The sequence below is a fragment of the Symphalangus syndactylus genome, chromosome 4 (genome assembly GCF_028878055.3).
Source record: "Symphalangus syndactylus isolate Jambi chromosome 4, NHGRI_mSymSyn1-v2.1_pri, whole genome shotgun sequence".
Taxonomy (NCBI): domain Eukaryota; kingdom Metazoa; phylum Chordata; class Mammalia; order Primates; family Hylobatidae; genus Symphalangus; species Symphalangus syndactylus.
Genome location: NC_072426.2, coordinates 158,444,232 through 158,458,064, shown reverse-complemented (window position 1 = coordinate 158,458,064; position 13,833 = coordinate 158,444,232). Strand labels below are relative to the sequence as shown.

Sequence of the window (13,833 nt, the reverse complement as noted above, 5' to 3'; positions counted from 1 at the left end):
GTCATTCTTACTGACATAATTCCAAACAGGAAGTGGTAGTTTAAGATTTTTGAAAACAAAGTTTCTCAGTGAATACGAAAGCACAAAGAAGGGGATCATTATGATATTTTACTGCCATGGCAGGTAGTTAGGAGAAATGCTGTTTCCTGTTTACTTTGTAGGTGGCTTTACTGTCTGTTATACCAGCCTGATAAATGGCTGGGCAGATTTTCCTTTCTCAGTCTGCACCAGTTTTTACTTTCTCTAAAGTAGCATATGTTCATTGAAGAAAAGGAGAAAATATACAAAGCACAACATTCAAAGTTAACCATTATTAACATTTGGACTATCTTTATAACCTTTTTCTATGCAAATTTTTTTTGTTTTATAAAATTGGGTTTATGCTGTACATATTGCCTTAGAGCCTTTTTTATTAATTTATAATTAATATTTTCCAGCACAATTAAATATTCTAATGCTGTATCTATACAATGGAACACCATTACCAATATATGGTATTCCATTGTATAGATACACCAAAAATCCTTTTAACCAAACCCTTTTTGTTAGGCATTTTGATTATTACAAGCTTTTCTCTGTTTAAATAAAACTGCAGCCTGGCGTGGCGGCTCACGTCTGTAATTCCAACACTTTGGGAGGCTAAGGTTGGTGGATAGTTTGAGGCCAGAAGTTTGAGACCAGCCTGGGCAACATAATGAGACCTCATCTCTACAGAAAATACAAAAATTATCCCAGCATGGTGGCATGATCTGTAGTCCCAGCTACTTGGGACTGGGCTGAGGCTGAAGTAGGAGGATTGACGGAGCATGGGAGGTCAAGGCTGCAGTGAGCTGTGATCACGCCACTGCACTCTAGCCTGGGTGACAGAGCGAGACCTTGCCTTAAAAACACAAAACAAAGCAGAGAAACAAACAAACAAAAAACAACAAAACAACAACAACAAAAAAAACCCCGCAAGCAACATTCTTGGAGAAATCTGTCCACACATGATTATTTCCTTAAGATAAATTATTATAAGTCATAAGTACATCAAAAAGAATTCCCATTTCCACACTATAAAATTGTGTCACAAAAAGGTAATAATTTATACTCCTCCCAATAGAACACAAGATTCTATTTTCCTACAGCCTTGCCAATGCTAGTTAACAAATTTTTAATCTTTGCCAGTATTATGAGCAAAGAAAAAATGTCTCATTTTAGTGTTTATGTCTCTGAGTACTACTGAGGTAAGTACAAGGTTTTGCGCTATATTTTCATGAGGTATGTCCAATGGCATTAAGCAGGGAGTGTCAAGAGTAAAATAGGGGAAGTATTTTAAGTTAGAACTTAGAGTTACAAGAGGCTCTTTCCACTAAAGGCTTTTAAAACTGTTTTCCATCTTTTTAGCGTTGCAGAAGGCAGCTGATTCCACAGAAAGACTAAGGCATGCTTCCCAATCTTTTTCCATTCATAGCACATATAAAAAATTATATTTGAGGGCCGGGCGCGGTGGCTCACGCTTGTAATCCTAGCACTTTGGGAGGCCGAGGCGGGCGGATCATGAGGTCAGGAGATCGAGACCACGGTGAAACCCCGTCTCTACTAAAAAATACACACACACACACACAAAAATCAGCCGGGCGTGGTGGCGGGCGCCTGTAGTCCCAGCTACTCGGAGAGGCTGAGGCAGGAGAATGGCGTGAACCCAGGAGGCGGTACTTGCAGTGAGCCGAGATTGCGCCACTGCACTCCAGCCTGGGCGACAGAGCGAGACTCCGTCTCAAAAAAATTATATTTGAACAGAACACTGAGGTAACCAGCCATCACAGAGCCACCCCAAGGGTTGAGTAAACCATCTCCATGCACCTACAACACTGTTTGAGTCACATCAGGTAGGAGGTTCTGGACTGGAGCAGCCCAGGGTGAGGTGTCCTGAACTTAGGAAATACACGTGCACACCTGTCTCCCTCTCCCCTATAAAAACATAAAATTATAAAAATAGACATATATATAATATGTATATAATTATAAAAATATATTATAGCCAGGCGTGGTGGCTCACGCCTGTAATCCCAGCACTTTGAGAGGCCAAGACGAGCAGATCACGAGGTCAGGAGATCGAGACCATCCTGGCTAACATGGTGAAACCCTGTCTCTACTAAAAATGCAAAATAAATTGGCTGGGCGTGGTGGCGAGTGCCTGTAGTCCCAGCTACTCAGGAGGCTGAGGCAGGAGAATGGCATGAACCTGGGAGGCGGAGCTTGCAGTGAGCCGAGATCGCGCCACTGCACTCCAGCCTGGGTGACAGAATGAGACTCTGTCTCAAAAAAAAAAAAAAAAAAAAAAAATATATATATATATATATATATATTATACAATTTGGAAATATATTAAGTATAAATGGTATTTATACTTTTCTTAATCTTATCTATATTTTTATCTTTCTAAAATAAAAATGTTACCATATATTCATTTCCTAGTTCCCAGAGCCTACAGAAATTACATGTTACAGAAACAATCAAATCTACATCACTACTTGCTAGCTGGTGCCTTTTATATAACCTCAAAAACACCAAACATTTTCGCTGTACTATCTATATCTATTTTCTACTAGTGTTCCTCATAGTTTAATGTCAGCTGTATGACTATAATGTTTATTTATACTCATACGTATAGCACCATTTGTATGTTTCATTCTCAATTCTTACATTAAGCATTTTTATTCAGAATGTTTACTGAATATCACCTTTAGTTGCCTAGTTTTATGTTCTATACTGACAATGTCCTAATGACTTTCTCCTACATTTTGAGTGAACTTTTTCTGAAATAAGATACCATCCTGTAGCCTCATCTCATCCATTAATCCTATTCAAGTCAGGATCTGAACGTGTATTTACCTTCTCCAGGCAACTGCTATCTTTTAGCTCTCACTGGAAGACTACTATGACCTGAGAACTACATTCATTCATTCCATGCATCATTTCATTTAATTATCACAACAATCCTAGGAAGTAGGAAGTATTTTCTCCATTTCACAGTTAAAACTGAGGCTCGAAGTTTAAATGACTTCCCCAGGGTCATGCAGCTTGCAAGAAGCAAAGCAAAAATGCAAACCAGGTCTGATAAGTCCAGGTCTGTCTGACTCTTGAGCCCAAGCTCTTGGCCAGGGTCCGCTTGAGGTGCCTGACTGATTGCCATACGCTGACTTGCGTTGTTAGCCGTCCTCCATCTCTGGAAGAGCTGCATTTCTCTATAGTACAGGGTCATTCAAAGACAGAACATGTGGCTGCCACTCAGTGATGTGCAGGAGCCAGCCCTGAGTCTTGTGCCGGCTCATGAGATGTGGCTGCTGAATTTTTATAAATCAAACCCATCATTATTAAAAATTAAATTATACAAACTTGCAATTAAATACATTTTATTTTTTAAAAGGTAATAAGTACTCAAAACTCATCATTTCCTAATAACTTTATTCATTAGTTTTATTATTACATATGCTTGTGAGGTTATTTACATCTTTTGTATCAGTATTTTGGAAATACTCTATATACTGTAATGGTGTGCTATTGCAAATCTCTCCCCAACTCCATACTCAGTGATGTCATGCTGGTGGCTTTAAATCGGCCATGGCTGGAGTATTAACACCACAGGGATCAGCAAATGCCACAAGTCAGGGTCTCTCACCTTGCCCAAAAGCCAGTTGTTGAAAACGACCAGCACACATCTTCTGCCACTCTTCTCCACCGTTCCATCAACAGGCCTTGGGAGTCACAAAATTCTTTTGAGTAGGGACTTAGCACCACTTTTTTTCTTTTTTAAAGGAGAAGATGGCCCAGGTGCAGTGGTTCACACCTGTAATCCCAGCACTTTGGGAGACCGAGGTGGGTGCGTTACAAGGTCAGGACTTCCAGACCAGCCTGGCCAACGTGGTGAAACCCAGTCTCTACTAAAAATATAAAAACTAGCGAGGCGTGGTAGCACATGCCTGTAATCCCAGCTACTTGGGAAGCTGAGGCACAAGAATCACTTGAACCCGAGAGTGGAGGTTGCAGTGAGCTGAGATTGTGCCACTGCACTCCAGCCTGGGCGACAGAGCGAGACTCCTTCTTGAAAAATAAAAATAAAAAAGGGGAAGAGCATTACCCACCCCTAGCTATTGATGCTTCATTCCATACATAAGAAGTGCCATCTCTGGCCCTTCACCCTTCGCCTACTCCTCCTTAGGGCAGGAGGAGGCTTTTTATCTGATCACAGAGGAAGAGAAATGAGCATGTGGAGAAGCACAGCCTTTCTTTTTTCCTTCCTCTTAAGGGTGTGTGTTCTCTGCCTCCAAGGGCAGCCAGCAAGTGGATCCTGGACCTGCCAGGGAGACAGGGCAGGAGGGGAAAGCAGGGTCAAGGAGGCTTATTCTCATCCAGCATTGCTAGATGGGAAAGATGGTCTAATCCTGAGACTATTTATTTGAAGTTCTTTAAGAGACAAGGTCTCACTATGTTGCCCAGGCTGTTGCTCAAACTCCTGGGCTCAAGCCATCCTCCCGCCCCAGCCTCCCAAGTGTGCCACGACACCTGGCTCTGAGGTTGTTTTAGAAAGCATGCTGCTTGCTTGCACATATAGGCCACATTCTCCATTATCTATTAGTAATATGAGTGACATTTTGGTCGTTTGTTTTCTTCTTTGGCTTTAAAACGGTTCCGACCTCGGGATGGGAGGAAGAGTGTTATTTATTGGAGCTTCTCAAACCCCAAAAATAATATTGCATTTCAGTTGGCCACTAGAAATTGATCACTGTTCACAATAAGATTAAATCTATTTGCAATCCTCAGTCTAATGATCATAACAACAACTACAGTGATGGCTAATAGAGGGAAATGTGCCATATCTTAAGTACTTTATATTAAACTGACTCACCCTAACTCATTCATAAAACAGATATGCATACCTCAGTGCAGTGTTGCTCCAACTACAAGAACATAATAAATTCAGAGAGATCATAAACTTCTTTATACCAACATTTCCCCTTCTTACATCAAATTTTATATTGCTGCCAATACATAATTATCCTTCTTGCTAAATGAAAATAAGGTGTGTTCTCTGATATGTGCCCTCTGCTATTTCTCAGACACCAACTGAAGGAGGTATATTCTGAAGTCAATGAACTTTTCTCATAAAACTGAAAGATCTTTTAGAGTATTTTTCATAAACAGCCTCGCATTTTGAATTTTTTTGGAACTAAATTTATATTCATTCATTCTTTTCATAAAAATCTGCCAGGATTCTTTTTGTTTTATACATTATGATTTTTCATCTCCTTGTCCACCCACACTAACTTTTTCTTTGGCAGTTGACATGTGCTCACTGATTTCTGACATGATGCATTAGTTTGTATGGCGGTACACTTGATTTCTTATTTCATGTTCCTTTACAACATAATCCTATTTTACTGCTCATGAGTCACAATGTATTTTCAGAATCACTGTTGAAAACACTGAACATTCAAATAATTTAAGTTCTTCACAGAAGCATGCTATTTTAAGCATTTTCATGTTTTAATACATTATCTTCATGTGCAAGCAGACCTGAACTAATTCAAAGAAAAAAATCCATTCCTTTAATATCTAAAGAGAAAATAAGCAAAATAGAAAGCTCCATCAGTAACCCACTTAATTGCAATCTTTTACATTAATCAATTAATTATGCCCCTTTCCTCTTGCTTTATCCTAGTAAAACAGAAACCACCACCTCAATCTCATGTATTATGTATGTATTAGATAAAAAGTCTTCTTTTCTTCTCCAAGCTAAATAATCCTTAATCGTTTGAATTTTAAAGCTTTCAGCCATTACTAAAATTCCCTCTCTACTATTTTCAGAATTCTCCATGTTGGTCTTCAAATGAGGGGTCAGAAATAAACAAATCCAGAACTGAAACATCGAATAAAGACTGGATTGGTGGTAAATAAAATTACAGCAGTAATAGGCTGCTCTGATTTTCTTTATCACTACCTGCCCCTCTGGCAGTCTATCACTGTCCTAATAATAGCTGTCAACACTTCTGATGGTATTATTTGTCCTCTGTACAAAGGTTTAGTGCCAGCCAAGACTCACAAACAGTAAAGGGTTATCTCCACACTTGAAGGAAACCCCCAAAAGTTAGAGCCCTGTGTCACTGCTGTTTTCTGCCCACCTGGCTAGCAAGTCACCCAGCCTTAAATATGGGATTTGAAGTCAGGCCAACCTGAGTTCAAATCCCAGCTCTGTTGTTTATTATCTATGGGATCCTGGGCAAGTCAGTTTACTTTCCACAACCCTAAGAAGGAAAAAAATACTACCTAATTCATATGCTTGTTATAATGATCAAGAAAGATGATAATTATTAAGAATCCAATACTGTGCTTAATACATAGTAGATATTCAACACATAGTAGCTTAAAAAACAAAGTTTTCTCCTCTTGAGCATTTGCTTGGCATCTCTTTAACTTTGGCAAAGAGTTTGAGTCCAGGAAAGCTGCATGTTTCTCACGCTTGTGTGGGAAGTAGAGCTATTCTGCCTCACTAAACTATCCATGTGCTATGGCAGCAAAAATGGCTGCTTGCATATCCCATAACCATTCTTCCTGCTTTCTAAGTAATAGAATCCTCTATTTTTTAACTGGGTCTAAGGCTGCCCAGAATAAAATTACCCATTATATCTCAAATGTTCTGACCAATAAAATAAAAGCAGAAATACCATGCAGTAGTTTCCAGAAAGGTCCTTAAAAGACAGCCAGTGTTGGCTGGGCATGGTGGCTCACACCTGTAATCCCAGCACTTTGGGAGGCAGAAGAGGGTGGATCACGAGGTCATTAGTTTGAGATCAGCCTGGCCAATATGGTGAAATCCTGTCTCTATTAAAAATGCAAAAATTAGCTGGGCGTGGTGGGACGCGCCTGTAGTCCCAGCTACTCGGGAGGCTGAGACAGAAGAATCGTTTGAACCCGGGAGGTGGAGGTTGCAGTGAGCTGAGATTGCTGAGCTGAGGTTGCGCCACTGCATTCCAGCCTGGGTGACAGAGCGAGACTCCATCTCAAAAAAAAAAAAAAAGACAGCCCGTGTATAACCTTTGTCATCTTTTTTCCTTGCCTTCAACCTGCTTGCTGGAATTAGGATATGACGGGTCAAATTCTAGAATCCACCCTGGACCATGAAGACTCTGGACTATACTCTCAGGATGGCAGAGCAGTGACCTGGAAGGAGTCTGGGTCCTTGAGAAGGATGGAGCCCCGACACCACAAGTCCTGGACTGCCTGCTTTACTATTCAGCCTTAACGAAGAAGGAAATCCTGCCACTGGCAACAGTGTGGATGAACCTGGAGGACACTGTGCTAAATAAAATAAGCCAAATACTGCATCATCTCACGTACATGTGGAATCTAAAACAGTCCAACTCCTAAAAGCAGAGAGTAGAATGGTGGTTACCAGGGGCTGAAGGTGGTAGGGAGATTGGAAGATGCTGGTTAAATCACACAGAGGTGAGTAACTTCTGGAGAGCAAACACACAGCATGGTGACTGTAGTTGGTAATACTGTATGATACACTCGAAATTTACTAAGAGTTGATCCTAGGTGTTCTCACCACACACAAAAAATGGTAACTATGTGAGGTAATTGACATGTTAATTAGCTTGATTGCGGTAATCAGTCCACAATGTGTACATACATCAAATATCAGCCAGGCATGGTGGCTGACCCCTGTAATCCCAGCGCTTTGGGAGGCTGAGGCAGGAGAGAGGATCCCTTGAGCCCAGAAGGTCAAGGCTGCAGTGAGCTGTGATTGCACCACTACACTCCAGCCTGGGTAACAGAGTGAGACCCTGTCTCTAAATAAATAAATGACGCTGTACACCTTAAATATACAGAATTTTTATTGGTCATGTGTATCTCAATCAATCTAGGGAAAAAACTGCTATACTTTGGATGCCATCATTATTTGGGAGGTTTTTGGTAACCTTCAGCTGAACTGGATCCTAACTAATTGAAGTACCTCCAATCTATTCATGGGTTTAAGCCAGTGGCTCTCAACCAGGTGCAGCTTTTCCCCCTAAGACACTTGGCAATGTCTGGAAGCATTTTCATTTGTTGCAACTGTAGGGGTACAGCAGAATACCGCTGGCATTCAGTGGGTAGGGGCAAGGCACACTGCTAAAATTTCTAAAATAAACAGAACAACCTCCCACAATAAAGAATTATCTAGCCCCAAATGTCAATTTTACCAAGGCTGACAAACCTTAGCTTAAAAATGCCTCTCAGGAAGGTCAGTGAGAAAACACCCTTTGTTCATTGCAATAAACATGGGAAAAGAATGAGGTGTCCTGATCAGTCAATATTCTCCTCAACAGAGTTTCCATATATCTCAAATAGTACAACCAGTTTTCAAATAATTAGGGTGCAATGAATTACACAACAGGATGTCTAGTCAAGACTTCAGATGGGAAGCAGGTGGAAGAATATCCCATTTACAAAAGAATCTCAATATTAGTTGCATGTTACAATCACCCAGTGAGCTTTTAAAAAATCCTGATGCCCAGATTCCCCTCCAGACCAATTACATAAAAATTCCTAGGGGTGAAGCCGAGGCACCTACTTGTGGAAGAGCAAACCATTTTCATGAGCACACAGTTTACAAATGCACTGCAGGATTACACAATGCAGGCAGCACTGGATGCTTTCCTGGGCCACAAGCTGCCCACACCTTTATAAGAGGTTCTGAAAGGACAGACCTTTCATTTCTACTGTAATGTTTGTTTTGACCCCACTTTATCTTCAAAACAAGGGAAGACTCAGTCTTTTCTCTAGTTGAATGGCAATTGTGAGTTTCACTAATGGATGCACCTTCATTCTGAGCTCTGGTTTGCCTTCCTTGATTGTGGCATCCCTCACCACCTACACCAACTGTGGGAAACCTATCCAGGTGCCCTTTAATATCCTGAACCAAGGTGGCATTCACATTTTTGGCTCTTGTGCTATTAGCAGAGTCAGTCACTGCTCCTACCAGAAAACCATGGAAAATTCAAAATATCACACAAGTATAGCCACCACATCTTCACTTCAACATCCTGCATCCAGAAAAGAAGAAAAAGGAAAAGCTACAGAACCTAGTGGGATATACAACTTACTTTTTGAAAAGGTCTCAGTGGTTCTGACATACAGCCAAGGTTAAAACCACTAATTTAGTATATTTGAAGGATGCATTTCTAGTACTACTGTGAAAGCACTTCAAGCTGATTCAGAAAATAACCAAACTATTCCAGAACTACGAATATCGCCTTCAAGGTTTTTTGTGTTTGTTTTTAGTGCATTCCACCCTAACAGAGTTGAATGGCTTTATTTCCTTTAGAAAATATGAATCTCTCAAATATGTAAAAAATAAAAGTGGACAGGTATATCAACTACTTAGTCTAAATAAAACACATTACCTGCCTTAGGCAGCCTATCCCAAAATTGTACTGAGAGCAATTTGAAGATAGTAACGTAAAACACCAATAAAGTCAGATAGCAGAGTACTATAATTGAACCAGAAAAACAACAGAATAGCTCAGTCTATGAATTAAGAAAACAGCTCCAGGCCAGGCACGGTGGCTCACACCTGTAATTCCGGCACTTTGGGAGACTGAGGTGAGTGGATCACTTGAGGCCGGGAGTTCAAGACCAGCCTAGCCAACATGGCAAAAATTAGTCAGGCGTGGTGGTGTGTGCCTATAATCCCAGCTACTTGGGAGGCTGATGTGGGAGGATCGCTTAAACCCGGAGGCAGATGTTGCAGTGAGCTGAGATCGCTTATAAAGGATCCAACCTAATTAAACCTGAGAATGTATCTCTTTTGCCTCTAATAGACTAGTCACGTGACAAGCTCAATTATCTAATCCAAATAACTCCAAGTGCCCTTCCCACTGACTCTGCAAACTCTGCTGGAAACGCAAAGCCTAGTAGTAAGACGGAAGACAGAGGAATATACAACATACAGAACGGGAATAGTGCACGAAAGGAGTGCACCTTCCTGGTGCCTGTGTCCCATCACTCCTTGGCGGCGGTGGGTACGCCGTGGCAGGAGGCCATACTAGGAAGAGGTTAGGAACTGCAACATTTTATTTTACTCTCACTCGTCAACAGTCACTGACGATGTCACTGAAGATGCTCAACGGTCACTCAAAAGGCATCCTTTAAATGGAGGACAATCCAACTAGCGCATGGACTGGTGAAAGGATAAATAAAATGTGCTATATTCATACCATGAAATATTATTCAGCCAAGAAGAGGAATGGAGCACTGATACATTATACAATGAGAATGAACCTTGAAAACATAATGAGTGAAAGCAACCAGACACAAAAGGCCACATACTACATGATTCCATTTATATGAAATGTCCAGACGAGGTGAATCCATAGACAGAAAGCAGACTGGTGGTTGCCAAGGGCTGGAGGGAGGGAAGGAATGGGGAATGACTGCTAGTGGGCACAGGGTTTCTTTTTAGGGTGATGAAAATATTCTGAAATTACATAGTAGTGACAGTCACAGAGTCTTTGAATACACTAAAACCACTGAATTGTACACTTAAAGGTGGTGACTTCTATAGTACGTGAATTATATCTCATTTTTTAAAAGGCACTCTTCAGTTTAGCACTTCTACTGCCTCTTAAGTCCCTCAGTGCTCAAGACCAAAGGGCCTGCTTCCCAGGGCACCCAGGTGCTATCCTTTTAATCTTGCCCTATTTATGACGTCAAGAGGAAGTGATCTTTGAGAAAGATTAAGGGCTCACACTATTTTTGTTTCATCACATAGTAGAAGGGAAAGGAAAAACGTAAAATCAGAACTTCGGTGTAATCTTTGGTCAATCAAGTTAAGGCAATCCATGATGTGTCTACTGCAATAAAAGTAAGCTGTTCAATCATCCTGGGGCAGTGTACACCATAGTTTTATTGTTTTTTATTGTAGAGACGGGGTTTTCGCCATGTTCCCCGGGCTGGTCTTGAACTGCCAGGCTCAAGCAATCTGCCCTCCTCAGCCTCCCAAAGTGCTGAGATTTTTTTTTTTTTTTTTTGAGCTACTTCTTTATCTACCAGATGATGAACTGTATATAGTATTTAAATAGTTCTGAATCTTTGGCTGGTACATTTTGAAGAAGATAAACCATTAATTCTTACCAAGATTCATTCATCTTACAATACAGAAACTGTGTTAAGATATAAAATAACAGATGGTGCTAGAGAACCAGTAATAGATCATTCAAAATAACTAGTTCTGATTTTTAAAAAATCACTAGCTCGCCTGTAGTCCTAGCTACTTGGAAGGCTGAGGGAGGAGGACTGTTACCAGTGTGGGCAACACCGCAGGACCTTGTCTCTTAAAAAAAAAAAAAAATCTGATGCCTTTCTGTTTCCTCCATTAACTATTAAATACGTCCCTATGTGCAGGCTGGAATCTTCAGTTTGGCACACAAAATAGAACACTCATCCACAAGTCTGTAAGAACAAGAAATACTGATTCTCTTCATCTGCCACTATCGACTCTGGATTGTTATCTTAAACTCGCTTGGGGTTACCAAATAGTCCACATCTGCCTTTACTGTGGAAAGACTATTTGGTAACAGAAAAATGCTCAGGAATTCCATGAAGCCACAAATTATCAACATGAGTTATCTGTTCATAAACAATGTCTTAGGAAGAATTTATCATGTTATGGGGCATAGTCATCATGTTACCTTGTCACACCACGCAGAGCAAATCCAGGAACAGCAGGCATGAAAGCACCAGGTTGATGAGTATTCGAGTATAGGTTTGAATAGCATCCCTACAACTAGAGTTTGGGGGGTGTGTGTGTGTGTATGTGAGTACAGTTTTAGGGAGAGGAGAGGCAACAAGGGTGTTGTACCACTGAGCTCTTTCACTTTTATAGAATGATGCTTTAAAAGGAATCAGAGGACATTATGATAAGGATGACTTGAGTGGATGTGACCTGTAAGCCTCACATAACAAACCTGGAATACTGGCTCTTGGGTTCTAGCTTAAGCGTCACACTTACGAAAAAGAAATGTCTAGACTCAGACATAAAGAAAAACAAATCTATAAAGAATATCATGTAACCTATTCAAAATTATGCACGGCAAGAGAAACATAAAATCTCCAGATATTATATCAGATATATATTATACCCAAAATTAAATTACTTGTAAACAAATCCATTTACACTGAACCCGTCATTATATATTTGAGTATGTATTTGTAAATTGAATCCGTCATTATGTATTTGTGACACCTAGATTAACATATGACACCATGTATAAGAACACAGTGCCATCTACGTCTGTGCCTCCTTAGATGGTGTTTTATTCGAATCAGAAAATTAAATAGCATGAGTCATCTTAATGTTAACCCTAGTTCAAAAGCGAATGTCACAAGTTTAAAAACCTCAACTAATTCAAACACCCGATTTCAACCAATATTTTACTTTTCCATCAGGGATTTACCAAAATTATTAATAAAAAGCAAAACGAACATATAAAAGTTTTCTTTCTTTCCCATGTATTATCATTTGGGAACATTAAAAAGAAGGGTAGAGAAACAGAAGCCTAGAAAATTCACAAACTAGATATTACTATATAATCATACTAAATGTGTACATACTATTAAAAATACACAAAAATGGGCTGGGCGTGGTGGCTCACGCCTGTAATCCCAGCACTTTGGGAGGCCGAGGCGGGCAGATCATGAGGTCAGGAGATCGAGACCATCCTGGCTAACACGGTGAAACCCCGTCTCTACTAAAAATACAAAAAATTCGCCGGGCGAGGTGGCAGGTGCCTCTAGTCCCAGCTACGCGGGAGGCTGAGGCAGGAGAATGGCGTGAACTCCAGGGGGGCGGAGCCTGCAGTGAGCCGAGATCGCGCCACTGCACTCCAGCCTGGGTGAAAGAGCGAGACTCCGTCTCAAAAAAAAAAAAAAAAAAAACACAAAAATACACACTCACCCCCTAAAATATCTCAGGTATAACAAGGGACATTGTGCTGCCCTATAAAAGATACTCCTATGGTATTTTCAAATGTGTTTTCTCAAAATAATTAATCTAGAACCTCTTATTTCCAAACCCGAGCCTCTGTACTGTCCAAGACAAACAAAAACCAACACAATGTTCTACTCTGTAATTTAAAAAGACATCATCTCCTTCTGATGTCCTTCCAATGCTTTTCTAAGGTAGTCATCTGAGCAGCTAAGCAGGTACTCCCGACATCTGAAGAGCTTTCAATCTATTATAGCCTCATTACAGCTGACTCTTGAAAAACATAGGTTTGAACCGCATGAGTCCACTTATACAGGATTGTGTTCTGCCTCTGCCACTCGAGACAGCAAGACAAACCCCTCCTTATTCTCTTCCTCCTCAGCGTACTTCCATGTGAAGAGATGAGGGTGAAGACCTTTATGGTGATCTACTTCCACTTACTGCATAGTAAATATATTTTCTCTTTCTGATTTTCATAATATTTTCTTTTCTCTAGCTTACTTTATTGTAAGAATACAGTATATAATACATATAACATACAAGACATGTGCTAATCAACTGTTTATGTTATTGGTATGGCTTTGGTCAACAGTAAGGTATTTAGTAGTTAAGTATTTGGAGAGTCTTTTTTTTTTTTTTTTTTTAGACAGAGTCTCACTCTGTCACCCAGACTAGAGTGCGGTGGTGTGATCTCAGCTCACTGCAACCTCTGCCTCCCAGGTTCAAGTGATTCTCATACCTCAGCCTCCTGAGTAGCTGGGACTACAGGCATGCGCCACCACACCCAGCTGATTTTTGTATTTTTAGTAGAGACGGGGTTT

At 40.5% G+C, this 13,833-nt stretch overlaps 1 protein-coding gene across 12 annotated transcripts in view; it reads right to left on the bottom strand.

Moving 5' to 3' along the window:
- The window catches only part of SNX25 (sorting nexin 25), a 157,419-nt gene that overhangs the window by 88,902 nt on the left and 54,684 nt on the right, over positions 1-13,833 (bottom strand). The window lies entirely within an intron of this gene.